At 39.6% G+C, this 25810-nt stretch overlaps 1 protein-coding gene across 3 annotated transcripts in view; it reads left to right on the top strand.

Moving 5' to 3' along the window:
- Positions 1-25810, top strand: part of WWP1 (WW domain containing E3 ubiquitin protein ligase 1) — a 91717-nt gene that overhangs the window by 11953 nt on the left and 53954 nt on the right. For 2 of the 3 annotated variants that reach the window (XM_076329461.1, XM_076329459.1), the window contains exon 1: positions 10960-11475. The exons of the other annotated variant lie outside the window; for it this stretch is intronic. The gene's annotated coding sequence lies outside the window, so the exon portion shown is untranslated. Of the gene's footprint in view, positions 1-10959; positions 11476-25810 lie in introns of those variants that run through there. 3 annotated transcript variants of the gene reach the window in all.

Here is a 25810-nt window from a genome sequence, read left to right as displayed (position 1 = left end):
TGCACACCTTGATAACTCCTTATAGAAGTCTTCATAAAATTGTCAACATTTCATGCCATCGCATGGATCACACACATCAGAGAAATTACAACCAGTCAGTTTACTGGCCAGGTCTGTGTCAGTTCTTTTCCTCAGTATGTGAATGACCGAACTCAATGGAAAAACTCCCCGCACAGTGACTTTCCCTGATCCACTTCACACTTGCTCTACAATCTCCTAACAGTGATTTTCAGAAGTTTTTTTTAATTAGAAGAGAAAAACAACCAAAAAATTAAATATTTTGGAATTTTAGATGGCAGATTTTGCATTAAAACATGCAGAAAAATAATATATTAGACTTACACAGACCTTCCAGGCCAGCAGTGTAAGAAAACAGCCCTTCCATAACTGAAATACTGACAATGCTGAAGACTAGAAGACATTTTAACAACTGATCATCATGGGCCAAACAGTCAACTCCACTAACTAATGATTACAAAATTGAACTCCTTCATAAAGATCATTTGACTTGCGTCTTCTTATTGGAGCCTATCCAGCTTTGTCAGTTATGTTAGTTGCAATAAAAAAACACATTGCTTACAGCTCAGTCTTGTTATCAACTATTTATTTGCAGGTATTTCAGTACATTAAAAATTACAGTGAAACTTTAGAATCCTTTTAAATACAAAAAATTTGTAACTTTTACACTAAACCTGTATGCTCAAGCTTTGCTTTTTAAAATAAAATGCCTTCTCATCTCCATTACAATGTAATTCAGACTGACTGAAGATGCAATTACAACATCTTAGCTGTTGTCCAAGTCTTGTGTTTGCTGTTCGGCGACTGGTAGCGCAACAAGCACAGCTGCTGAAAAAATAGAAGTAATACCTTGGAAACAGCAAAGGTTAAGTATATGGATCACTCTTACGCATAACATTTTAGGAAAGAAATCTGATTCAATTACTACCAAGAGGCTAATGTAATAGAACAAGAACAGATCGCCACAACTTTGCAGAAAGCCCAAACAGTTGTTTGCTATGAGCGAACTATTTCAGAATAACTCTGGATTATCTCTGCCTTAGAAGGGATATTACTTATGCAGAAATATCTACACTTCCTTCTGCTTTTCTTACCATTTCCCTTTCAAATAGTGACTGACCTTGAGCCTTCACGAGTGTACAAAATCACTCAGATGCAAGGCAAGTTACCATTAAAAAAATTACGTATCCAAAATCATGTGAGTTCTCACTTTGTTGCTACCTGAATCTTTTTCCCCTCGTTTCATTGACTTCCACTTCTGTTAACTTCTCTCTCATTTTCTTCGCATTTTACTTTCATAAAATAAATATGAAAATAAACTTGTATTCCAAGACAAATCAACAAAATTGGTCTGTGACTTCCCTGAATACAGCAAGACTAGCACGCTCCTTAACAAAGTTAATGTGATACACCTTGGGAAAATGGGAGAAAATAAAAGACTTACATTTGAGAAATGCAAGTTAACCCTCTCCTCCTAAATGTAGTTTTTCATTTAATTCATAATAAAATCTGTATCATTAGGGAACTTGATCGTGCTAACTCACATTTTTATATTATTATAGGTATTCAACACAAGTTAGAATGTTTCTGCATTTTCAAATAAACTGTTATTTTACTGGAAGTAAGTATCAAGAAACATCACTAGATATTGCTGGAAAACCATTTTTTAACGTTGTGCAGACTTAAATACAGTAATCAACTATCTGAAGAGAGGTACATCAGTCAATATACCTTTTTTCCTACTAATTTTTTGGAAAAGGGCTGAAAATGGGTATTTTTTTTTTTAGGTAACACTGTTGTTAAATTTAACAAATTCCATGTAAATACTACTCCCTCTAGTTAATCATTCCTTCATGAATACCAGAGCAGTATTTGTCTCTTAATTCTAGAGAGGAAAAATAACACACCTTAAAAAGAACTATGCTGGTGCATGTTTCATTGCCATACGCTATATATTGTTTCTCTCTCAGGAACAGGGAGGGAGCTGAGACTGCAGCAGGAAATACTGACTTAGACTTCATTGAATTACTTGTGACATTGCTAATATTTAGTGACCATGTCACAAACCAGCCCACCAAAGCAACCAATGTCATCTAGGTGAATGCAGAAGACAAAAGAAAGCGGAAGAGCAGCTTTATTGTCTTTTGTCATTCCATCAGATTTGTGCTAAAAATTTTACATGTTAAATTGAACGTGGAGAATGTGGAAGAAAAACTGCAATGCATTTTTAAATAGTTAGAATGGTTAGCAGGAGTAATAGTAATAGTAATAGCAATAGTAATAATGGTGATGATGATGTATAAGGACATTAATCTTGCTGATTTCTGTTATTCCAAACAATCCATCTTCCATCACCTTTCTCCTTTCAACCCTGCTTTCATTTTTCTCCTACCTACCACCCAGTGAACGTAAGAAAGCTGATGGGTAGTACTATTTTCTGAAAATAGGAACCATCCCTGAGGCCATATTCATAAAGCAGACTTTTTGTGCACAGTATCTCACGTCAGTTCTGTAATTCACTCAGTGCTTGGTAGAGAGCCAAAGGAGACGCCTACGGTTCATACACAGAGATGTGCAAGATAGGACTCACCTTTTAAAAACACAACAAAACAAATCTATTTGAGCTTATCTCCCACATAATCTTCCCCATACCTTTGCATATAGGAATCTATGCACTTGAAAATTCTGAACTAAGCCTCTTCTTCAAAGTCTTACATCAGACAGAGAAAGAGCTATAGAAAAACCTGTATTTTCTGAACTAAAAGTCATGGGCTTTCACTCAGGGCAGAAGCTCACTTCCCTCCACTATACCACAAACAGCTGAGACTGCAGCAGGAAATACTGACTTAGACTTCATTGAATTACTTGTGACATTGCTAATATTTTAGTGACCATGTCACAAACTGGCCCACCAAAGCAACCAATGTCATCTAGGTGAATGCAGAAGACAAAAGAAAGTAGAAGAGCAGCTTTATGGTCTTTTGTCATTCCATCAGATTTGTGCTAAAAATTTTACATGTTAAATTGAATGTGCAGAATGTGGAAGAAAAACTGCAATGCATTTTTAAATGCTTTTAAAGAGCAACAGTATACTGATTTCTACAGTGAACATGCAAGTGCTGTTCCGTATTAATATTTAATTGGTTAAAACAGTCCTGTATAAGTCATAAGAAAAAAAAGTTTTAAAAATAATAATTTAAAAATATTATTACTCCCTTTTGTATCTAAAAGATTTTAAATAGCAAATTAAGTATACATAAGTATAAATTTTATATCTCATTTAAAAATATACAACATGCACAAATTGCTAGTGAACCTTTAATAACAATCTGGGGACAATGTCTCATAGCTGCATTAAAACAGAGAATAAGAAGAAAGTCAAAAGTGGCAAAGTTAAACATTCTCAGTCTATTCCTATTAACAGTTTAAACAGTCATGGAAGGAACCGTTCACCAAGATGTTCTACCAAGGATGTGTATTACCTTAAAATTGAAATGCATTTAACTTACATTAAACATTGGAATTCTACATAAAGAAACAAAACAGTACTATACTGTAAATACTTGACAAAAAAAGACTTTCACAAGTTGTTAAAACACATGCATGGATCTGTAAGTCTATTTTATTTACTGATGTACATGCAGTACCATGGTCTAATTCTTATCTCCAGTTCAGGAAAAGGAGAGAGGATTTTCAGAGACAAAAGGAGTACTAGGGCTTGAGAAAAAAAGGCCTGCAGGTAAGAATCCAAGAAAGGTCAGAGGCAGGTCAGGAGAAAGCTGAGGTTCAAGATCTTTGTTTTTCCTTAGAATAAAAGAAAGTCATGACAAGAGTTCTGCACAGAAATGCAATATGCACGTTATCTATTGAAAGAAGAGAGAGCTCTCAGCTCTTAAATAACCATGAACATTATAACAACCACTGTAATGTTAAGAGAAAAAATAGATGGTTAAGTGTCAGAAAATACCAAGTTGAAGATTCGGATTTCTTAGTTTTTCTGATTAATGCTCAGAGAAGGATGAAGAAAAGACAAGAGTAACTTGCAGCTCAAACTGATGGCTGACTCTGGTTCACTTAGGCCATGCTCTCACAAAGGACGAACACAAATTACATCCGCTTGAGCATTTTCAGTTATGCTCCCTAAATAGGGCAATAAGGAAAAAAGGACATGTGGTCTCTTACAACAACCAGAACCTTGATTCTCCGATTGTGGTCTCTAGACCACTACATTTCTCAACCTTTTTAATTGAAGGAACACTTAACCTCTGGAAGAAAAACAAACTCGGAGACCATCTTGTGCTTCCTGTGCTGAAGTAGTCACAATGGCCCCCTTTTAGAGACAAATAAAAATAAAGATTAAAAATTTATCCTAATTTTATTCTCCTCTTCCATTTTGCTTGTATGTATGGGAGAATATGGCTGTGCAGGAATTTCCGGTTTTTACTTCATTTTTGAGCTCCCTTTTGGTGTTTTATTGACCATCAATTATCCACAGACTACGGGCTGCATAGCATTGCTTTAGGTGGTGCTGCAATTAAATCACATCACTCAGTGAGTACTGGAACTAATGAAGCTTGGTCTCTTAAAGATTTGTTTTTCATGGTTGATTGACTTTGGTGTCTAAGAATGCAAACTCCAGCTGAAGCCTTCTCTTATGGCAGGCTTTTATAAGGGCTGGATGGCTTATTGTTTACTCTTTCTCTCCCTGCTCCCCATTCTCCAGTGGTTAATAGTGTGCAATTTAATGATGTAGCTTTTTCTTTGTCTGTAGCCCTTCCAGGGGACATTTACAGAAGCTTTCTACTATACTCTGCCAACTATTTTCTCAAAGTTTGTAGGAATTTATCAGTCTTTGTAAGACATGTTTGAAGTTGGCCACTGAATTCAAAAAAGTTATTATGGTGATTTAGGCGTAATTGGTGACTGAAACACAAACTCTGTAAACATGTATCTTGCTTCCACAGGAAGTGAGGCTAAAATAATTTGCCGTACTCCAATTTCCTTCTCCAAAACTCATTGTCCATTTACTGGGGAGAAAAAAAAAAACAAAATCTTGCTACTGAAATATGAACAGAACAAAACAAACCATTCCTCTCCCCTTACTTAAATGCCCTCCCCATACCTCATGCCTCCTATTCTCTTTCTTCCTCCAGCCCCAAACTGAGCTGCTATGCTCCCACACTCTTCTGTTGCACACCACTTACTCTCATACACTAGGACCAGAGTCCCTCATTCTCCATTACCTGCCTCTATACTCTGTCTCCTCAGACATGTAAGCCACACCCAGCCTACTTATTATCTGCTTCCAACCTCACCCTATCTCAGCCTCACTTCCAAGCCAGAAGTGCAGGCATGCTTCAAAACAGTAATCCTGTATGAAGCAAGAAACTTCAAACAGTGGCTCAATATTTATCTGCTACAATTTCAAGAGAGGTGATTTACATTAATAAATTTCACGCTATTGTCAGTGTGAAAACAGTACTTGATAAAAAGATAACTGTACGCTTTGTCTGCCTTTCAAATACATTCCAATATGTTCACATAAAATCTGAGTTTTCTGAATTTAGAGAAGACCTTGCAGTACCGGACTTAAAGCAAATGTTTGTGTTCATTACAACAGGAGATGAGATTTACTGGTTTGTAATTTTTTTTTCCCCCACAAAATAAGTCATACATCCCGTGCTGCTAAGAGATAGCCCACCAGAAACAACACTTTGACAAGTTGTTTTCATAGATTTTTAGGATTCAGCACACAAACCTCTAGGCTTACATGAAAAACTAATAAATTCTTTGGTGATTCAGCAGTGCCTCAATGATGAATAACAGAACTGTAAAGATGACAACGTCAAGGTATTGAAATAATTGTATTCTCGAAACAGAGCCATTTTGAAGATGCTTGTACACAGGAAAATACACTTTATTGAGCTGTAGATAAAAATCAATGGGTTTTACCCCCTCAATCATTCACTCACCCTTTAAAGTTACAACTTTTGAATTAACACTTTTTGGTCTAGGACAAAGGCGTAGGAAAAAGATTCTCCTTTTAATTCCAAATTTCTAGATAAAGAAACTAATATTGTCTAAAACCAGAGGCAAGCAATTTTACTGATTTCTACTAACTGGAGTCAAGTCTTTGCAATTTATCATTTTTTAATTTCTCCACAATGCTGCTTAAAAAAACTAATCATTTTAATGCAATCAGACACCAAATTCTTGCTAGGCATAAAGTTAAATTAAGTGTGCCCAAGGTGATTACTGTCATGTATTATTTACACTGCTACATATGCAAAACCCCTCATTATTACAGACTAGAACCTTATTGTGTCAAATATTGTATACATAGTAGTAGAATCCATATCTCATACCTTAAATGAGAAGCAACATATGCATACCTCAGAGAGATGGGAGGAAATATGAGACAGTAAATAATTGGACGGTGCAGTACCCAAGTTCCCTAACCAATGTAAAACTACAGATTTTAAATTATACGCAGTAAAAAAATGACTAAAGCAGGATTCTACTTTAAGTATAACATAAAAAAACCCATATAACACCATAAGGATAAACCCTTGCCCCTTACTTACCATATAAATACGATATTTTGTAATGACAATATATATTTAAGGTATAGTTTTACAGACACAAACATATATATGTATATAAATAAAACCTATACATAACTATACTCAGTCTGCTTTCAGAACATAATAATCACGGAATCAGAGAGAGAAATATGAGGAGAAACTGACCGAATGCCAACAGTGCAGACATTCAGTTGTTATAGGGAGTGTTTATTGTCCTGGAACAGGAGCCAATATTGTGCATTGAAAAGCCATTGGTTAAAATGTCTGAACACTGTTGGGAAGAAGGACCAGAAACTAAAACTTTCCAGCTGTTCTAGCTATGTTCCCTAATTGCTGAGTTGTCCAGCAATACTCTCTCGCACTACTTCAGTGCGCCTTTGTGAAGCTGCACAGAGCTGGCACAGGAGAGAGAATCCTGATCCCAAATCAGACAGCACTCATTGGTCATAGTCTGCCTTGAGGAGAGATTGGTTTGAGCTTAGGAGGGCACACAACACAGGTTTTCTAGGTCCCAAGTTCTCTAATCATTATGATACTGTAGGCCTGGTGATCACTGCTACCACATTTCCCTCTGCTTCTGTCCTTACTGCAACTTCTGTACTTTGTCTTGATTTCAGATCTTTTGCGTACTGGGTATACCCTTAACCATGCCTCTCTGATCCACTCCTCCACGGATTTCGGATTATATACTACCCACTGTCTGGACCCCAAACAAAACAGGCATAAGCCAAGCAGCAATTCTTTTGCTGCAATGAAGACATCAGGTGCCTACTGCACATGCTTACGGACACTGAGTACATCCACTGGCAGTCACGTGGGTGACTACATCTACAGGGTTTTGTGGCTTGTGCTCTTGAAGGTAGAATTTAAGTTCTACCAAAACCACATTTCAGGTGCCTAAATGCTTTTTTGAATATGGTCCAAAGAAACTTACCCAAAGGTTTTCTTACTCTGTATGAGTTTTGTAATAATAAATCTCCATGTAAAAAATAACAACAATTATCAGAGAAATCATCCCTCTACTCTCATTAGGTACTGCTTTTTTGATTTTTCACAGTTGCAAGATTAGGGCTGCATAAGCAACCAATCTAACCACTTGCATTTAAGACTTGTATTATAAAACTTTGCTCATTTCAAACAACGGAAACTACACATATACACAGACTAGTTCTGCATGCCTTTGCTCAGGTGAAATCAGCTTGTATTTGAGTCTATTAAAGGCAGAAAGATTTGGTTTCAGCCTCATCTTTTACTACTGTGTTACTGTTAAGGAAGTTGAATTATTACACTTTTACTTTTCTATAGAATTTTTTAAACTATTCTGTAGCATGAGGGGATAATAGTTTAACATAAGGCTTTCATAAGATGTTTGAGAAATTAAAAAAGAGCAGAAATGCAAATAGATGGTATTGTATAGTAGTTTTATGTGCTACTAGAGACGTTAATTTACAGTCTTACTGGTTCACTTCCTGTTAAGTTCTAGAAGAGTTCTCCAGAAGTATAGTTCAAGCAAAACTACTGCCACTCACCTAGACCTTCCAATTAAAGGCTAGCAGTGCTCACTGCCAATCCTCTGCATGCAGTAACAACAGCAAAAACATTCACTGAAAAGGAAAGATACAACTCCAGCCAGTGGACGCTTTAGTCTTCTATAACATAGATTTTGTAAAAGCCTATCCTAAAATCCATGCTTATCAAATGTACATTGCTCAACCATGCCAGAAAAGACCCATTAATATCTAAGGATAAACCCAGTGTATTCTGCAGTCTATTTTATAGCTATCTATTCTAAATCTCAGTTCTCCAAAACTCTCCTTACTTTGCAAGGAAAAAAGGAAAAAAATGTCAGAAATACACCCAAGGAGATGCTGTTAAAAATTTTCAATAGGCTCATAAACGACTATCTCAGGAATATTGTATACAGAATCTACTTTTATATTTATTTAAAATAAATCTTCATGCAGACTCTTTTGCAAAGTTCCAACTTTGGTTGATTTATGTTTTATAAGTTCAGTGGCTTATGAGACCTTACCTGAGGTTAACAGTGTATTTCAACCCTTTAAAGAGCAAAGCTCTGAAGCAATGAGGCAACCAAACCTGCATTAATTCCTCCTAGCCTTCAGCACTGTATGATAGAATCTGTAATCTTTACTGGCCACAGCACAGTAGAAAAAATAAAGGTGGTTATCTGCACAATGAAGAAAACTTGTGTTTGTACTTTTTCAGGTACTTAACAAGTATAACTCTTAAGTATAACTTAAATGTTTTCAGCAAGTTTTCCATGTATGTCTTCTGTTATATATTTACTTATTACCTACTGCCCTAAAAGTAGTTGGAAAAATGCAAGCATCTTGAGGTTTTACAAGACATTTAAAACCAAACTTGTGACATTAACAAACTTGTGACATTTTGCATTCATAAGTGTATGAAATGTCTTTTAAGAGGGAATAGTACTTGGAATGTCACTGTTCCCCAGGGTGAGACAAATGTATGACAAAGCTTGTTTTGAAATGGGGAGGAGGCAAGCCAGAGAAGCCCGTAACTTGTGTACAGAGTATTGTTTCAAGTCACTACACACTTTTCATACTTCGTAAGGCAAGAAAAAAGCACTTAGCAATTTTAGACATATAATCTATTATGAAATAATGCTCATACTTTTCATGTAATATCAGTATCAGATTACTGACATGAGTAACAAGCAAAGCCTAGGAGTAAAGAAATTAATAGCTTATGCAAAGAGCAGAGACAGAAATATTGCCATTTACACCTTCACCTGCCCTTTGCTGCTGGGATTATAATGCTGTATCCAGTGGAAAGTTCCTAAATATAATTTTTTTCCCATTGAAGTGTTCCTACCTAAAGGTACAGGTATTTTTTTTCTCTAGATTTCAATTAGATTGCTTTACATCAGAAAAACAAACAAACAAGCAGGAAAGAGAGATGGAGCTTACTAGCAGGCTCTGGAAGTGCTACCAAAGGATTGTAAAAGTAGTCCCTTGGAGTAAGTAAGTACCTAATTTTGGACAGCCTCAGAAAAAAAGCGGGACTGTAGTTTTCTTTAAATGTAAGCTTTAGCTGATGTGCAGAAAACAGTATTTCTTGAATTCTGCATATCAGATGGATTAATTAGGTTGCTAACTGTAAACAGCTAGTCTTACTGCCCATGATGGATTTTGCGAGTGTACAGTTCACATGTTCTGTTACAACTGCTGCATGCAAATACTCAAACTACCACAGTTTTCAGGCTGGTGCCTGAAATATGGAAATATGGTAATACTTGTGCTAGTATTACCAGTTAAGAGAAGACTAGTATTGTTTTCCTTTACAAAAGTCTAGTCTAAGATGCTTTTTAAAGTTGAACGGTATGTAATGTTTCTTTCTTTTCCACACTTTGTGGTTTTCCTATAGGTTTTCTATGAAGAATGAGTAAGTTGGAAAGTAGTACTTTTAAGAGCTCCCCTTTTGTTTCCTGAAGGAATTTACATGCCCAAATCACATTGTTGGCCCTCATGGTTTTTTTTTTTTTTAAAAACAACAAAATACCAGACTTTGCTGGAAGTTGCTTCAGGGTCTCATACTGTATGCTTTTGCTCCTTTCAATTAACAGTGGCGCTGGACTTTCTGAGACAACAACTCAAAGGCCTTGTTTATGCCCAAAAGCTCATGCTACCGCTGCCTCCACAGCATTGCGTCGTACGGTATGAAGCTAAAGCTTCATTAGTCAATGTAAGACACAACTTAAGCCTCACATGCTTGTGCATAAAAATACTTTTAGGTTTGTAAGTCTGTAGGGAATGCCTGTGCCTTTTTCAACGGTGGCTAACGACAACCGGCCCCTTGCCCGTGCCGGGGATGGTGTTCAAGGTGTTGCTGGGGTCGAAGGTAACTCGCACCGCAGTGAGGCAGCCAGGCTGCCACCGCGGGCCCCGCGCGCCCCTGTCAGCCGCTCCACAGCCGTCGCGGGCTGCGAGGAACTGCCTCTCCCCCACTTCCATCCGTCCTCCTAAGTACGAGGAAGTGTAAGTTATTCAGAGAGGGAGAAGAGGTCAGACGGTAGAGGAAGGGGACCAGCCGGACGGATCCCGCTGCCTCCGAAACAGGGCGACTGTCACGGCCGCGGCGGAGCCTCCCGGCGGGGCGCAGGAGCCCGCCCTGCCTGCGTAGCCCGGGAGGGAGGCGGGCGGAGAAGACACCCCCCGTCCCTATCGCTTGCAGACCACCGGGGTGTGCTGGCTCTCGGCGCCGCCGCCGTAGAGGAGCTTTCTCGGGGCGGGGGGGGCAGTGACTCACAAAAGCCTTCCTTATCCTGCCCAAGCACGCTCTCCCCGCGGACGGCACCCCGGCGCTGGAGCCCGGCCCCTCCTCCCCTGCCTTCGGAGAGGTTGATTCAGTCCGCTCGCCTCTTCTCCCCGCCGCAGCGCCCAAGTTGGTTCAGCCCGGGGCAGGCGCTAGGAAGAAGCCCTGTCCCCTTTGAAGAGCCTCGGTTCAGGCTCTCCTTTTCCCTCCCACCGCCGCTGCGCACTGCTTGGTTCCGACTGGGCCCTCCCGCCCGGGCGGCGGCTCCACAAGTTCCTGCTCCCCGTGCCCGGGGCGCGCGCACGAGGCTGGCTCGGCCGTTGGGGGCGCGCGGCGGCGGCAGGAGCGGGAGCGGGAGCGGCAGCAGCAGCAGCAGCAGGGGCGACCGCGTCGGGAGGGGGGTTGTTGTGCAGGAGCCGCTGATGCCGCTGTGAGATGGCATCATTCTGCGCGGCGGCGGAGCGCGGCGCGGAGGGGTGAGGAGCCGCCGCGGCGGCGAGGCGGAGAAAAAGGAGAAGAAGAAAAAGGTGGGAGGAAGGAGGAGGCGGCGGCAGCAGCTGTGAGGCTGCGAGCCACGGTAAGGAAACAAAACAGGCTGTGCCGCAGCCGTTTCGCTTTGCGGTCTGGCCCGGCAGAGCCCGACCGGCCTAAGGAGAAAAAACGGCTGCCGTTTTTCACGCTCTTCTTCGCCGCCGTTCGGCCGTGGGGAAGCGGGGGCGGCGAGGGCAGGGGGGTGGGCTCTGGACGGGTGCGAGCTGCCCCTGTCACTGAGGGGCGGGGAGGAGGGGAATGGGCGTGGGGGCTAAAATGGCGAAGGGAGCTGTAGTAAGGTCTCGGTCTCTCCTTTCCGGCACTTAAACTCGTCGCACCCCCCCGGGCTCTACTGGAGGGGGGTGGCGGCTGTTGCTTCTCCCCTTTCGGTGACCCCATTTGGTGGCTGGAGGATTGCTGTGTTTCCCTGTCGTCTCCCACCCTGGCTCATGTCTGGACAGGGCTGAGGGCCTCTTGGCCCACACCTGGCAAGGGGAGGGAGGGTCGGTACTTTCGTGAGCTTGTGGAGGTGTGGGGCGGGGGGGGAAGGAGAGGGGGAGTGTCGCTGGTGTCCGGTGTCAGGCGAATAACCTTGTTTATTCCTGTCTACGGCCTTTCGAGTGAGGGTGACAGGGCTGAGTCCTGACCTGTGTCAACGCTGAGTGGATTGCGAGAGGCATGAGTGACTGGGAGTCAGTGAGGCAGTTCCACGGCCGGCCCTTGCTTGGTTATCTACGGGATGAAAGCAGAGGAGGAGGATATTGTTACGTTTCAGTTCACCTTCCTTTGGTGAAACTGGGGAGGGAGGAGGTGAAGAGCCGTTTCCCCTCTACAATGAGCTGTTGTCACCCCTCACAATATGTGTAGTGTGCCTCCTCTCAAGGGGAGGGGGCACAGCAGGGTGGGAAGTCATTGCGGTTACTGCTCAAGTTATACGCGTCTGCCAGTCTCTCTGGGTCCTCTTAATGTATGTTTTGCTGAGCAGACTGTGTGAATTCAAGACCTCAGAAGACTTATTTATGTCATTTATCTTTGTTTATGTTGTGGCAAAATGTTACAACTCAGTGGAAGTGTTTATTTACTTGTTTTTATTTGTAGATGTCTTATTTTTGGAACAATACCAATTCTCATCCCAGTTGAACTAGGATGATCTAGCTCTGCTTCCAGATCTATAAATGTTTAAACTGTACATCAAAGAGAGAAAAGGACTTAACACTATCTAATCTTTTTAATGGGAGCTTTTCGATGTTTGGGTGAAACTGTAAAAGGAGCTTTTCATATTTCAGTCGTATTTTCACATGGCACCTGTTTCATGTAAAGAATCATCAGGATATTTTGTATTAAAGAAACCCTAGGTTATGCAAGTTTAATAACACTGGCTTACTAGGTGATACTGTCACGGACTGCAGGTGGCTGGCTTATATAGAGTCATACACATGAAAGACTATGGCCTTCATAGTAATAAGAGCCTCTCCTTAAAATTCATATTCTGGTTTAATCCCTTTGTGATATAGGAACAAACTGATTATTGGTAGGCTGTGATAATGCTTCACTAACTTGGTTAGTGTTGGGTTTGTGGTTTTTTTTTTTTTTTTTTTTTTTTTTTTAGTTTTGTATGCTGCCTTATATGAGTCCATGTTGGTCAAGGTATAAACTGAATTATTAGTTCTCATTGATTTTAATACTAATAAAGATTAAAGAAAGAAAAAATCTGAAGGATTTTTCATCCTTTTGAGAAAAATTTTACAGTTGTACAAGCACAGTTTATCTGGACTCTTGCAAAGATACTTTCAAATAGGGCAATTAGAAATACTTTCAGCTCTTGTTGCTTGTGAAACTGTGGGTTTAGAATCCTTTTGTCACCTCTTTGATGTGTATTTTGAGCTATATTTTAAAGATCTGATCCTATAAATGATAAGTTACTCAAGCTAGAAGCATTATCAGTAGCCTTTCTCCAATGATACTGTAGAATAATTCCCTTAAATACATAATTATACTTGAAAACATGAAAGCAATTTTACATACCTGGGACTAATTTAATTTCTCGGCATGGGACACCTTGTTACCAAAAGGATATGGATTATTTTTGTTGGAAAAAATAATTTGCATTTGTTGCTAAACATCAGTTACTTACAAAACATTGTAAGTCAGCCTGTGTGTTTTTGTTAAAGGGTTGGCAATAAAGTTTAAATAATCAACTGTCTACAAGTGGTTCTTAAATCACGGGAATACTGACAGAGTTCAGAGCCAACCCCTTTCCTTGAGTCTGTGGAACCCTTGGAAGAAGGAGGAATGTATGCTAGTTCTGTTGCTTTTCATTTTCCTTCTTATCTTTCCATGTGAAGTTGGAAATTTTGGTAAGTTGGAATTTCTACCCACTTTCCTGTTTTTTCTCTTAAAATAATGCGTGTGGGAAAAGAGATTTCTCCTCGTCTTTTGGATACAGAGAAGAGTTGGGGGTAAGGATCTATGACAGGAAGTTGGTATTGCATTCAGTTTCTTCATGCTTCAGTATTTCTATGCTATTAAAACACTAGATTGGAAAACAAAGGTACCATAATAAAAAAAATCATGACCTAAGCCATGTTTATTAATTGGAAGTGGCTACTATTTATGCACTTAGAGCAAACACTCATTGTTAGCTTAAAAAAACCACAACCCAAATCCCCGCAAAAAAGCCAAGTTCACTCTAGAATTTAGTTGGGTGAAGTGCAGATAATGAAGTGAGGAGGCTTGGAGAGGGAATGGATGAAGTGATAGACAAAACCAAAAAGAAGTACTTCCTTCAAACTATGCTTTAGTGATTCTTGGAAGTTATTTTTAACTTCGTTAAAAACACTTTCTTTGTAAAGACTGAAGAGAAAGAGTGAAGCTACTGATAAAAATGTCATATTTTTAAGCTAGGTTAGTACTGCTCTTGCCTGCTTCTGCACAGTGTAACATTCACCTCAATTAAAAAAAAAAAGGCTTTCTAGCTCTGCATTGATTGTATACAACTCAAAGTCAACAGAAGAGCTACTCCAGTGTGCCTTCCTGTATGAAAGTGTGTAAATTGGGGCAAAGTTCCCCAGTTTCTATGGTAGTGTCAGATTAACCAAAATCCTGTCATTTTTGCTGTCCTTATGAAACTCTTCCTTTGAATTCTGAGTTAAGCAATGTCTAGTGACGTTCTTCTATATTGCCTTGGCCTATGTACAAATACAGACAATAGGAGTTGGTTACATCCAGGTCCTTCTTTAAAAGTTTGTTTTGTTGCATCAGTAGGCTACTTTCTTTCTCTGTAGGTGTTAGTTCAGATTTATCATAATCTGCTGACATTCTCCTGTAGTGACATAAAATAGTCATAGGTAAGTACCGTCGGCAGTATTGGAGATGTCACCTCTGTTTTCTTGAAGGAAAATGATATGGCTGGAGAGACAAATCTCCTTTTCCTCATCAGCAGGAGTTGGAGTGTCCAGAAGAGGCATTCCAAAGGCTTTTAGAAAAGAACAGATCTTATGACTGGTGCACCCTCTTTCTTTTCCTGTAGAACAGTGACATGGCATGGTTTTTGCTAACATTTGCTACAGGACCTTTTAAGAGGGAGTTTTTGTTTTTAATTGCTTTCTGTAAGTGAAAAGTTCTAATTACTGCTTCTTGGGATATGTTTTTGCTGTGTTTGAGTATCTAACAGTTTAACCAGAAGCATATTTAAGTTTAGCTCGGTTTTGCAAGTGTAGTGTTGCTTTACAGAGGAACAGTAGAGGTTCCAGGGAAGCAATCAGCTGTCAGAATAGTTACAGTATGTCAGAATTATTTACCTGGGAGAGTGCTATGGGGTTTTTTTGGTGTTTTGTTCTGGTTTTTTTTTTTTTTTTTAATAGCATTTCAGGGAAAGTATGTCAGGGAAACCTTTATGCTTGTGTTACGTGTAGGTCTTAGTAACTACTACACATGATATGTAGCGTGAAGCAGTTAATCATTGCAGGTTTGCATAACTGTATGCTGTTGTGGTTCTGTAACAGCAGATACGTGGCAAACAAATGTTTTTTTTTTAATTCCCTCTCCCCTTAGTCAGTGTTGAGGATTGTGTAAGTTTGTAATCTAAAGTACAGTTTGATAATTCAGTATTGTCAAAAAAGCACTTTCAAAATCCTATTTAAAGAGAATATGGATTTGGATTTAACTTATAAATTCTACTGACTTTGAAGAATAAACTGAAATTTACTTAGCTGGTTGTGTTACTTTATAATGGCTTTTGACTTTAATAAAAATTGGAGTGAAGCGTGTGTTTAACAATGCAGATTACATTCTTGGGCATTTGAAACTTTTTTTTATTAATCACCATTTTTCTTATGTGAAAATGTGTTTTCTTATTGCTGGAATACGTTAGAGATGCTTATGTTCTGTTTTAAGTGACTAGGTCTGAGCATACTTAAATGTAACCAGTTCAAAACCTGAAGGCTTAACATCCTCACTGTTAAGGATATTAAGTTGGAGTGATGTAACTAGTGTGGCCAATAGTGTTTTCTTTTGTAGTGAAATTCAGCCTCTGATGTCTAATGCAAGGAATCTTTCATTGGCTCAAGTAACTTCAGAATAATTCTTTCAAATATAGAGAGCTGTTACTGAAAACACAGTAGGACAGTCTCTTGATGTCTTATGTGTAAATGGCATTGAGAATACAAATACATGTTTGTAACTGACCACCTCAAGTAGTTCTGACAGCACAGAATTACTCCATCTATTTTTTTTTTCTATTAGGATTTTAGAGTTATCTTGCTGAAAATCATTGTGGAGATGGAAGAAAACAATTTAAAAAATAACGAGAAGTGTATGTCACATTTTAAAAATAAACAGCAAAATAATTCTGTTTTACACATTCAAGTATCTTCACCTTGCAGCCTGAAGTGGGCAGAAGAGAGCTCTTGTCTCTGTTTCTGTGAGTACAGAGAAAAGTATAGAGAGTATACTCTGCGCACATTTTTAGTTACTGGAGTTTCTAACCAAGATTTTTTGCCATAAGCATTTAAATGGAGCAGAAGATTAGCAGAAGAGTCCTTTAAAAAAGAAACAAATGAAGCCTTTTATCTGTTCCTCATATAGGTGGGTGAAAAATGTGAGAGAACTTTGGATTGTATGTGCATTTCAAGCTAGCCAGTGATTGCTCAGTATAAATCAAATCAAAGGAGTTGTAGTTTTAGAGTAGGGAAAAATAAACAGGAAAGATAAAGTTCATAATCTGTAAAATTGCACAATATACTTGGGCATCAGAACTGAAAAAAGAATACATGTCCAGTTTTTGACACACATTTCTCTGCTAGTTCTTGAGAAATTCAGTAAGTTTTTTTTTTTTTTTTTTTTTTGGTTGGTTGTAAGCATGAACTAAAACTGCTGAACAGATGAAGATACATTTGTCTTAAAAACTGACCTTGTTTTTACTGACTGGTATATTGGAATTAGCTCTCTTGCATTTTCTAGTATACACAGTGACATTAAAGTATCTGTGTGTAAACATAACAGTAAAAAAGCAAAATAAAATATAAGAGGAAAGCTAAATAGAAGACGAAGAGCAACAGGATTGCCAAACTTCCCTTTTCTCTTCCCTTCAAGTTAGAAGTGTGGAAGCTGCTTTTTCTTAAATTTGAGTTCCCTTTATTCCTCATTCTTGGCACTTCTTATTTCTACTTCCAGCTACCTTCTTACAGTGTTATCTTTTTAAAAAACGATCACTGTCTTACTGTAGTAGTTGGAAAGATTTTGGGATTAAAAGAAAAAAGTATATTTTGACTTCTGGATGCAAGTTACAAGGACAGGAAAAAATTCAATTAGTATTGAAAATTCCATTGAAAAATGGAAGACTGATATTTGTGTGTTATTTCAAAATAAAACAAAATAAATCCCTGGCCGAATGTCTTGTGAGAGGTTGCTGACAAAGCTATGTTGTCATGGGATGGTGAGTAAAACTGCATTGTTAAGGGAATAGCTATGGGGATGAAAACTAGTCTTAGTTTGTAACATGGCAAAAAGACTGCTACTAATGAACTGGCAAAATCTGTAGGTGGTGAAATTATTTATTGAGTAGTGGAAGTGGAAACTTCAGAGGGACATAACAGGGGCTAGTTTAATATTTGGTGATAGGTGCATTTATGCGTTAACATATGAGACCTAATGCGTATTGGAAGGAGTAGCTAGAACTATTCAGCAAAACGGGGTGTAAATTAAGTATTTGGTAATAAAAGCCTGACATAATTATGAACTGTTTTATTAAAATGTCCCATTAGGAATGGAATAAAAAGTAAATGTTGGAATATATTAAGAATATAACGTACACTAGCTTGCATACTATTTTTATATTAATTACATAAGTGTATTTGAAAACTGCTAAATGTTACTATTGTATGGCAAATGGTTCTGGTACTATGTGGAGACCACCTAGCTTTAGTTCTTTTACAAACGGACTGTTGTGTTTCTTTGTTGTTTGTATTCCATTTTTGATCAGGAAAAAATAACTGATTCAGGAGAAAACTATTAGAATAGTACTGCTCCTGTGCAAATAAAATGAAAAATACTGTTTATTTTTAGCATAAAAAGAAGTGAAGGAAGAGGGGCTTCCAGCAGGGGCTAACAGAACCTTGAATAGAATATGAGTAAATTTCAGCCTATGTTTTTAACCCTCTGTCATACAACTAAACAAGGAGTTGTTAGAGCACACTTTGAAAAGTTGAGTAGGGTAGTCTATCAAGAAGTAACTCTTAAAAGATTCAGTTGGGATTGGCTGATCATAGAATGTATGATTCAAAATAAGGAATAGATTGTTATACAGACAAGGAGAAAATCCATTGCTAAGTAATAGGAGATTTAATAAAAAAGACTATACAGATTGTACTTCAGTGCATAAACTAACTGCATTTTTAAATACTTCTGATGAGCAAGTTAGTCTAGACTGCCCACTACAGCCTTTTTTGGATTTTTTTTTTTAACTACCAGGGACAGCTTGCTTTCTGAGTTGGTTATGTTCTTATCTATTTTGAGTAAATCTATTATGCTGGTTGCTTCAGATTCAAAGCTTTAAAGGCCACAAGAAATTAAAATTAGATTAAATAAATCTGTATTAGCAGAGACATACACTTTGGGCTTATTTTCCTGCGTAATTGAAAATTTTGTGTTTCAATCCCTTCCCATTAACAGAGGGGAAGTAAGAACATTTTTCCAGATGAAATTGTCAAATTATTGACACCCCCCCAGCTTAAAAGCTGATGGTTTCAAAGGTTGATGTAGAAGATGTAGGAATAGAATAAAGCATAAAACAGACAACATCATCATGCCACTGTTTATATCACAGTACACTCCTATCTTGAATGAATGCTTCGTGCATTTTTTCATCTTTTCCACTTTCCACCCTGTCTCAAAAGGTATATAGTAGAACTGGAGAAAGTACAAAGAAGGACAGCAAGGATGACTGATTTATATGGAAGAAGACTTACAGAATGACTAAGGATTCTTAATACTCTTCAGGCTGGAAGATCTGTGTGTTGACCATATTATGCAAGTGTATATTATGTGGGTAAAGGATGCTGGAGATGCTTTTCCCTTGCTTGTCTTTCCTCTGTCTCTAATATCTACCTTCAAAAGTTCCTCGAAAATCAACATGAATAAGGGAGTAGTTTTGAAAATTGACTTCTTTCAGTGGGGAGTTGGATGACCTTTTCTGTGCAGTTTTTGTAGTCACTTGGTTTCAAGGTAGTGTTGTTCTCAAGAATTAGCTGTTAATGATTTTAAGTTATATAATTTAGTCTTTAGCTTGTCACCAGAAAGGATACTGACCCTCGTGAGAGTATCTGCATTTCTCATGATCTCTGTCTGTTCACTTAAAATGAAAATAACTAATATTTCAAACACATTTTTACTACAAAATTTAAGTAGTTTTCTTAACACTACAAAGGAATCAGTGGGCTATGAGTTAAACTTAATATGCAGTGTATTGATGTGCTTCAGTATTGACCCTTGAGAAGTCAAGCTTTGGGCTCTTCTGGTAGGACTTAAGTATTATTCATTTTCATGTTCTCAACTTGTCATTTTTGTGTATGTAGTTAAATTTTGGAATCAGATTAACTCAGATTAGAGTCATATTGGAAAATATTTAGCAGAAGCAGACAACTCTTTGTTTTAAGAAGTGAGAATTATTTATCACCTGGGAGCCTTACTAAGGATCAGGTTGAGTTCTCTAGCACTGTAGGGACTGAAGGCCTATTTTTGAAAAAATGACAATGTTTGGGTGAGTGCTCTTAGGTAGTAATAGGTAAGATTAGTGCAGTTTGTGATTGGAATTAGGACAGACATGTTTTAGTGTTTTAACATCGCTGAGATTGACAGCTGGAAAGAGGCTTGCATAGCATATTTAAAAAAGCAAATATTCAGAGGAAAGAGAGTGAGAACATGCAGTGAATTCTACTTAAACCTCTTTGAGCTATTTTTTGAGATAGAGTTACTGAGGAGAGGTGGATCACATCAAATCTCTTACTGCTGAAAAATGTTCAAAGACCCTTTCTGCCACTTGAGCCCGTAACACTGAGTAGGTTTCTCTTCCCCTCTTCTTTGAATTGTTGTCTTCTACTGACTTACCAGAACAATGGGGAGACTGGTAGACTATTTTGTGGGGCAGTATTAATATATTTCCCATTATTGGTATTCCTTAATCATGGTTTCTTCATATCCCCACAAAAACAAGGGGGAGGGTATAACAGAAACAGCAGCACTCTTGGTTAACATCTTTAATGTTGTTTTATGTTCCTTTGGAATTTGTTGGTTTGTCAGTTTTGCTGTGACTGCGGTAGAGATGTGCTTACGCTAGTCATGGGTATTGTGACTAACAAGGTGGTGGTGACAGGCACGAATTCTTGTGAGTGGATTTTATAAGATACCTGGGCACTCTTGGTATGTGCTCGGGCTACCTGCCTGTTCTGAAGCCCATACTTCTCCATTTTCCATATTGTTATAATATGTTACCTATAGAGTTAAATTTAATATGGAAGTGCCTACATGTAGCTATGGTAAGGTTTTCTGTTTGCAGTGTAGGTCTACTAAAATCTGCCCTTACTTTAGAGCTATATCTTAGTATATTACTTTACATTGCTCTTGATGCAAGTCTGATAAACAATAATTTATACCAACCGTTAGGATTATCCATAGCAGAAGGCAACCCAAAGAGGCTGAAGACTATTGTGTAGCTAGCGTATTATGTATTCGGGCAGATATGAAGGCTATTCAGCTGAATATCAAAATGAAGGAGAAAATACTCTTCCCTGATTTCTTGACATACATGTTGGGACTGTCGGCCTTTAACTATCATTGTTCTGTTCAAGCAACCTGGAAGTCATTTACTCTATTTGTTTCACTGTGCATGTGGTCCTATCTGTAATACACAGAGGAGGCATTGTGATATTTTTCATTATTTGATATTGTGGTAGGACCTAGAAGCATCATTGTGATTAAGATTCACAAGTGAGGTGTACCCTAAATATTTTGCCAATAAGTGCTCTGTGAGCAGTGGAACTAGGCTTCGTACAAATTTTTCTTACATCATTACAATTCTCTTCTTCCTCTGCTGTTCTAGACCTTTCTTACTTGTAGTAAAAAAGCCACTATGCACAGCTCCAGCTCAGACCGATTCAGAGCTGTGTCTGTGGTGATTGTGTAGCCTTTGAGCCAGGCAGCATGGATAGCTTGAGTTCATGCTGCAGCCCTTTGCTCAGCAAGCGCAGGAAATTGTGTTTCTTTTCCTCTACCTAGCCGTTGATTTTCATGAAGCTCATGGGAACTTAGTGTATCAGAGGACATTACTTCTTAGTTTATTTTAACTGAATCTGGTGGTGAACAGATTCATTTAGAGGGATGGAGATGAAAGGAAGAGTGGGAAGAGGCAGGTGGATAGTATGAGTCATACATGTGATGTTTGCTTGGGAAACCAGGCTAAAAAGGTCTTTGCTAGTCTAAGTATAAGGCAAAACAGAACAGGCAGACGTGTGCAGTGGGATCATAGACTGTCATTTGTTTGGACCTCCTGCATGACACTCTGAAAAATAGGTTTTTGTAAACCTCTGTAATTGTACTATATTTTTTCTTAGATCCTAATATCAGGCTGGCAATATGTTGTAGATAATGAATGGATTAATATTGCAGCATCTGAAGCAATGGTCAGTGAACGTGCTTGAAAAAATACAGAAAACGAAATATTTTTGTATGTAGCTTGCTCTCCATGCCAATATGAGTGGACAAATATTTGTTTTCTGAGGTGGGGGGATGGGAACTGCATATAGGTTGGCTTAAGAAAGATAAATATGGAAATGTTTATATCAGGCCTCGTGTGTGAAGAATATTAGAATTTGTCCAAAGGAGATGGTGAAAGGACCAAAAGATGTCCTTTTCACCAAAGATGGTGAAAGGACTAGAGGGTGTGACTTACGAGGAGCAGCCAAGGATATTTGGTTTGTTCAGCTTAGAGAAGAGATGACTGAGGGGTGACTTCATTGCTGTCTACAACTTCCTCATGAAGGGGAATGGAGAAGGAGGTGCTGATCTCCTTCTGGTGTCCAGTGATAGGATGTGAGGGAATGGCTTAAAACTGCATCAGGGGAAGTCTAGATTGGATATTAGGAAAAAGTTCTTCACTGAAAGGGTGGTCAAGCACTGGAACGAGCTCCCCAGGGAAGTGGTCATGGCCTCAAGCTGTCAGTGTGCAAGAATAGAATAGAACATTTCAGTTGGAAGGGACTTACAACGATCATCTAGTCCAACTGCCTGACCAATTCAGAGCTGACCAAAAGTTAAAGTATGTTGTTAAGGGTATTGTCCAAATGCCTCTTAAACACTGACAGGCTTGGGGCATCGACCACCTCTCTAGGAAGCCTGTTCCAATGTTTGACAACCCTCTTGGTAAAGAAATGCTTCCTAATGTCAAGTCTGAACCTCCCCTGATGCAACATTGAACCATTCCCACATGTCCTGTCACTGGATACCAGGGAGAAGAAATCAGCACCTCCCTCTCCACTTCCCAGTCAGCAAACTTGCTAATGGTGCATTCAACTCCAGCATCCAGATCATTGATAAAAATATTGAACAGAACTGGCCCTAGAATTGAGCCCTGAGGAACACCACTGGTGACTGGTTGCCAGATGTAGCCCCATTGACTACAACCCTTTGAGCCCTGCCCTTCAGCCAGTTCTTCACCCAGTGCACCATGAACCTCCTCATCTCACATTTGGACATCTTCTCCAGAAGGATGCTGTGAGAGACAGTATCAAAAGCCTTACTAAAATCCAGAAAAACTACATCCACCACCTTACCTTCATCCACGAGGTGGGTGACCTTATCATAGAAGCATATAAAATTAGTTAGACAGGACTTTCCCCTTGTGAACCTGTGTTGGCTGTGCCTGATGATTGCATTATTCTTTAAATGCCTTTCAATAGTACGCAGTATAATCTTCTCCATAATTTTTCCAGGAACTGAGGTTAGACTAACAGGTCTGCAGTTCCCCGAGTCTTCCCTCATGCCCTTCTTGTAAATTGGAATAACATTGGCTAGCTTCCAGTCAGCAGGGATCTCCCCAGACTCCCAAGACCTTTGACAGATGATTGAGAGGGGTCCTGCTATAACATCCGCTAGCTCCTTCAGTACTCTGGGATGAATCCCATTAGGCACCATGGACTTGTGAACATTCAGCTGATACAGCTGGTCCCTTACAATTTCAGTGTCCACAGATAGAAAGTCACTGTTCCCATACTCATAGTCCTCCTACTCAGGGGACCGGGCAGCCCAAGGTCTATCAGTATTATTAAAGACTGAGGCAAAAAAAAAACATTGGATGCCTCTGCTTTTTCTTTATCACTATTAGTCAGATGACCATCTTCAACAAGTATCAGTCCAATACTTTGGAGCTTTCTTTAAACGTCCTCTTGCTATTAACATACTTAAAAATGCCCTTCTTGTAATCTGACACAACGCTGACCAGTTTCAACGCTAATTGAGCTTTGGCCTTTTGTGTCTTCTCCCTGCATATACAAACCACGGCTCTGTAATCTTCCTGTGAAGCCTGACCTCGCTTCCAGAGATCATACAATTTCTTTTTTCTCTTGAGGTCCACGAGGAGTTCCCTGTTCAGCCAAGCCGGTCTTCTGCCCTGCTTGCTTGACTGATGACACAGTGGTATTGCCTGCTCCTGTGCTTCTAAAAGGTGGTTCTTAAAGACTGACCAGCCCTCGTAGACTCCTAAGCTCTCAAAAGCAGATTCCCAGGGTACTCTGCTAAATAGCTCCTCGAACAGCTTAAAGCTTGCTCTCCTGAAGTCCAGGGTAGCAACTCTGCTGTCCTTTTTTCTCATTACACTGAAAAATTTAAACTCAACCATTTTGTGATCACTGTGGCCAACACAGCCACCTACCATCACATCCCCCACGAGTCCATCTCTATTCACAAATAGCAAGTCCTGGAGGGCATCTTTCCTAGTTGGCTCACTGAGTACCTGTGACAAGAAGATACCTCCTACAAACATAAAGAATTTCCCAGACTTGCTTGTCTCAGCAGTATGATATTCCCAATTGATGTCTGGGAAGTTGAAATCTCCCATAAGGACAAGGGCTATGGATCCAGGGATTTCTCCTAATTGCCTATAGAATAACTCATCAGTGCTTACATCCTGGCTGGGGTATCGGTAGCAGACACCCACTACAGCATCTCTCCTTTGTTTTCCATCCCCCTAATCCTCATCCGGAGGCTGTCAACCACATCATCACTAACTGTAAGGGCTGTATAATCAAACCGTCCCTTACATACCATGCAACTCCTCCACCTCGCCTGCCCTGCCTATCCCTCCTGAACAGCCTGTAGCCCTCCATCCCAGTGCTCCAGTCATGGGACTCATTCCACTAAGTCTTGCTAATACCAATGATATCGTAGGTCTGGGAACTTACTGATGCTTCCAGTTCAAGAAGTGTTCAGACAGTGCTTTTAGATACATCGTTTAACTTTTAGGTTGCGCTGTGTGGAGTCAGGAGTTGGACTCTATGATCCTCGCGGGTCTCTTCCATCTCAGGATGTTCTGTGATTTAAGAAGAATGACAGTTTGCTTTCCAGTTCGGTTCTATGTAGGTCTGCTGTAGGGTTGGCAACTTGGAACTTAGTAACAATGTAGTTTCAATGTATCACGGGTGTTGAAGTATCTCTGGAGAAGCTGTTGTCAGGAAGAGCTAATGCCTTGCCTTGCTGACAAGGCCTTAATAGACCATGAGGAGGAGGCTGCTGAAACTGAAATTCTACTAATGTCAAAGCAGATCCTAAGGAAGCCACTGGTATATCTATACCTGTCAGTATGTGCTATGGGCTCGGTGAAAACATGAGAAATGAAATGCTACTGTGTCCCTTACTGTTTTGGCTGGTCTGAAGATTCACTCCAAAAAGTGTGTTGATGATAACAGAAAGTATGAGGACTTTCTTATAGCTTTATTCTCCTTTGTTTTATTGAAGTTGGATTTACTACTTAGCATTTTTGGGTCCTTTTTCAGTCCTCTCAGCCGCAAGTAATTCCTTTTTTTTGAGAATGCTTGTAAGCTACTACTAGGTAAAGGAGTGAGGGATATTGTCAGTTGAAGATGGTTTTGGTAGTACTTTTGAGTTTTAACAGGAAGAAGCAAGACATTTTCCTGGCAGAAAAGGACCTGGGAGTCCTGGTGGGCAGCAGTGTGCCCTAGGGGCAAAGATGGCGCATAGTGTCCTGGGCTGCATTAGACAAAGAATTGCCGGCATGTTGAGGGAAGTCATCCTTCCCCTTTATTCAGCTCTTGTGAGGCCACACCTGAAGTCCTGTGCTCAGTGCTGGGCTCATCAGTACGAGAGAGACATGGACATACTGGAGAGAGTTCAACGAAGGGCCATGAGGATGATTAAGGCACTGGAGCACAGCTCCTTTGAGGAAAGGCTGAGAGAGCTGGGACTGTTCAGCCTGGAGAAGACTTGGGGGGACCTCATCAATGTATATAAATACCTGAACGAGGGTGCAAAAAGGACAGAGCCAGGCTCTTTTCACTGGTGCCCAGTGACAAGACCAGAGGCAATGGGCACAAACTGAAATACAGGAGGTTCCCTCTGTACATCAGGAAACACTTTCACTCTGAGGGTGACAGAGCACTGGCACAGGTTGTCCAGAGAGATTGTAGAGTCTCCATCCTCAGAGATACTCAAAAGCCATCGGGACATGATCCTGGGCAACTGACTCTAGGTGGCCCTGTTTAAGCAGGGGGGTTGGACCAGATGACCTTCAGAGGTCCCTGACAACCTCAACCATTCTGTGATTTTGCATTATATGAAAATAGTGAATGTGTCATTTGTTGGATGAATGTTTGGTG

This window comes from Aptenodytes patagonicus, chromosome 2 (genome assembly GCF_965638725.1).
Source record: "Aptenodytes patagonicus chromosome 2, bAptPat1.pri.cur, whole genome shotgun sequence".
Lineage (NCBI taxonomy): Eukaryota > Metazoa > Chordata > Aves > Sphenisciformes > Spheniscidae > Aptenodytes > Aptenodytes patagonicus.
Note: the sequence above shows the minus strand (reverse complement) of the source record. Positions and strands in the feature narration are given on the sequence as shown.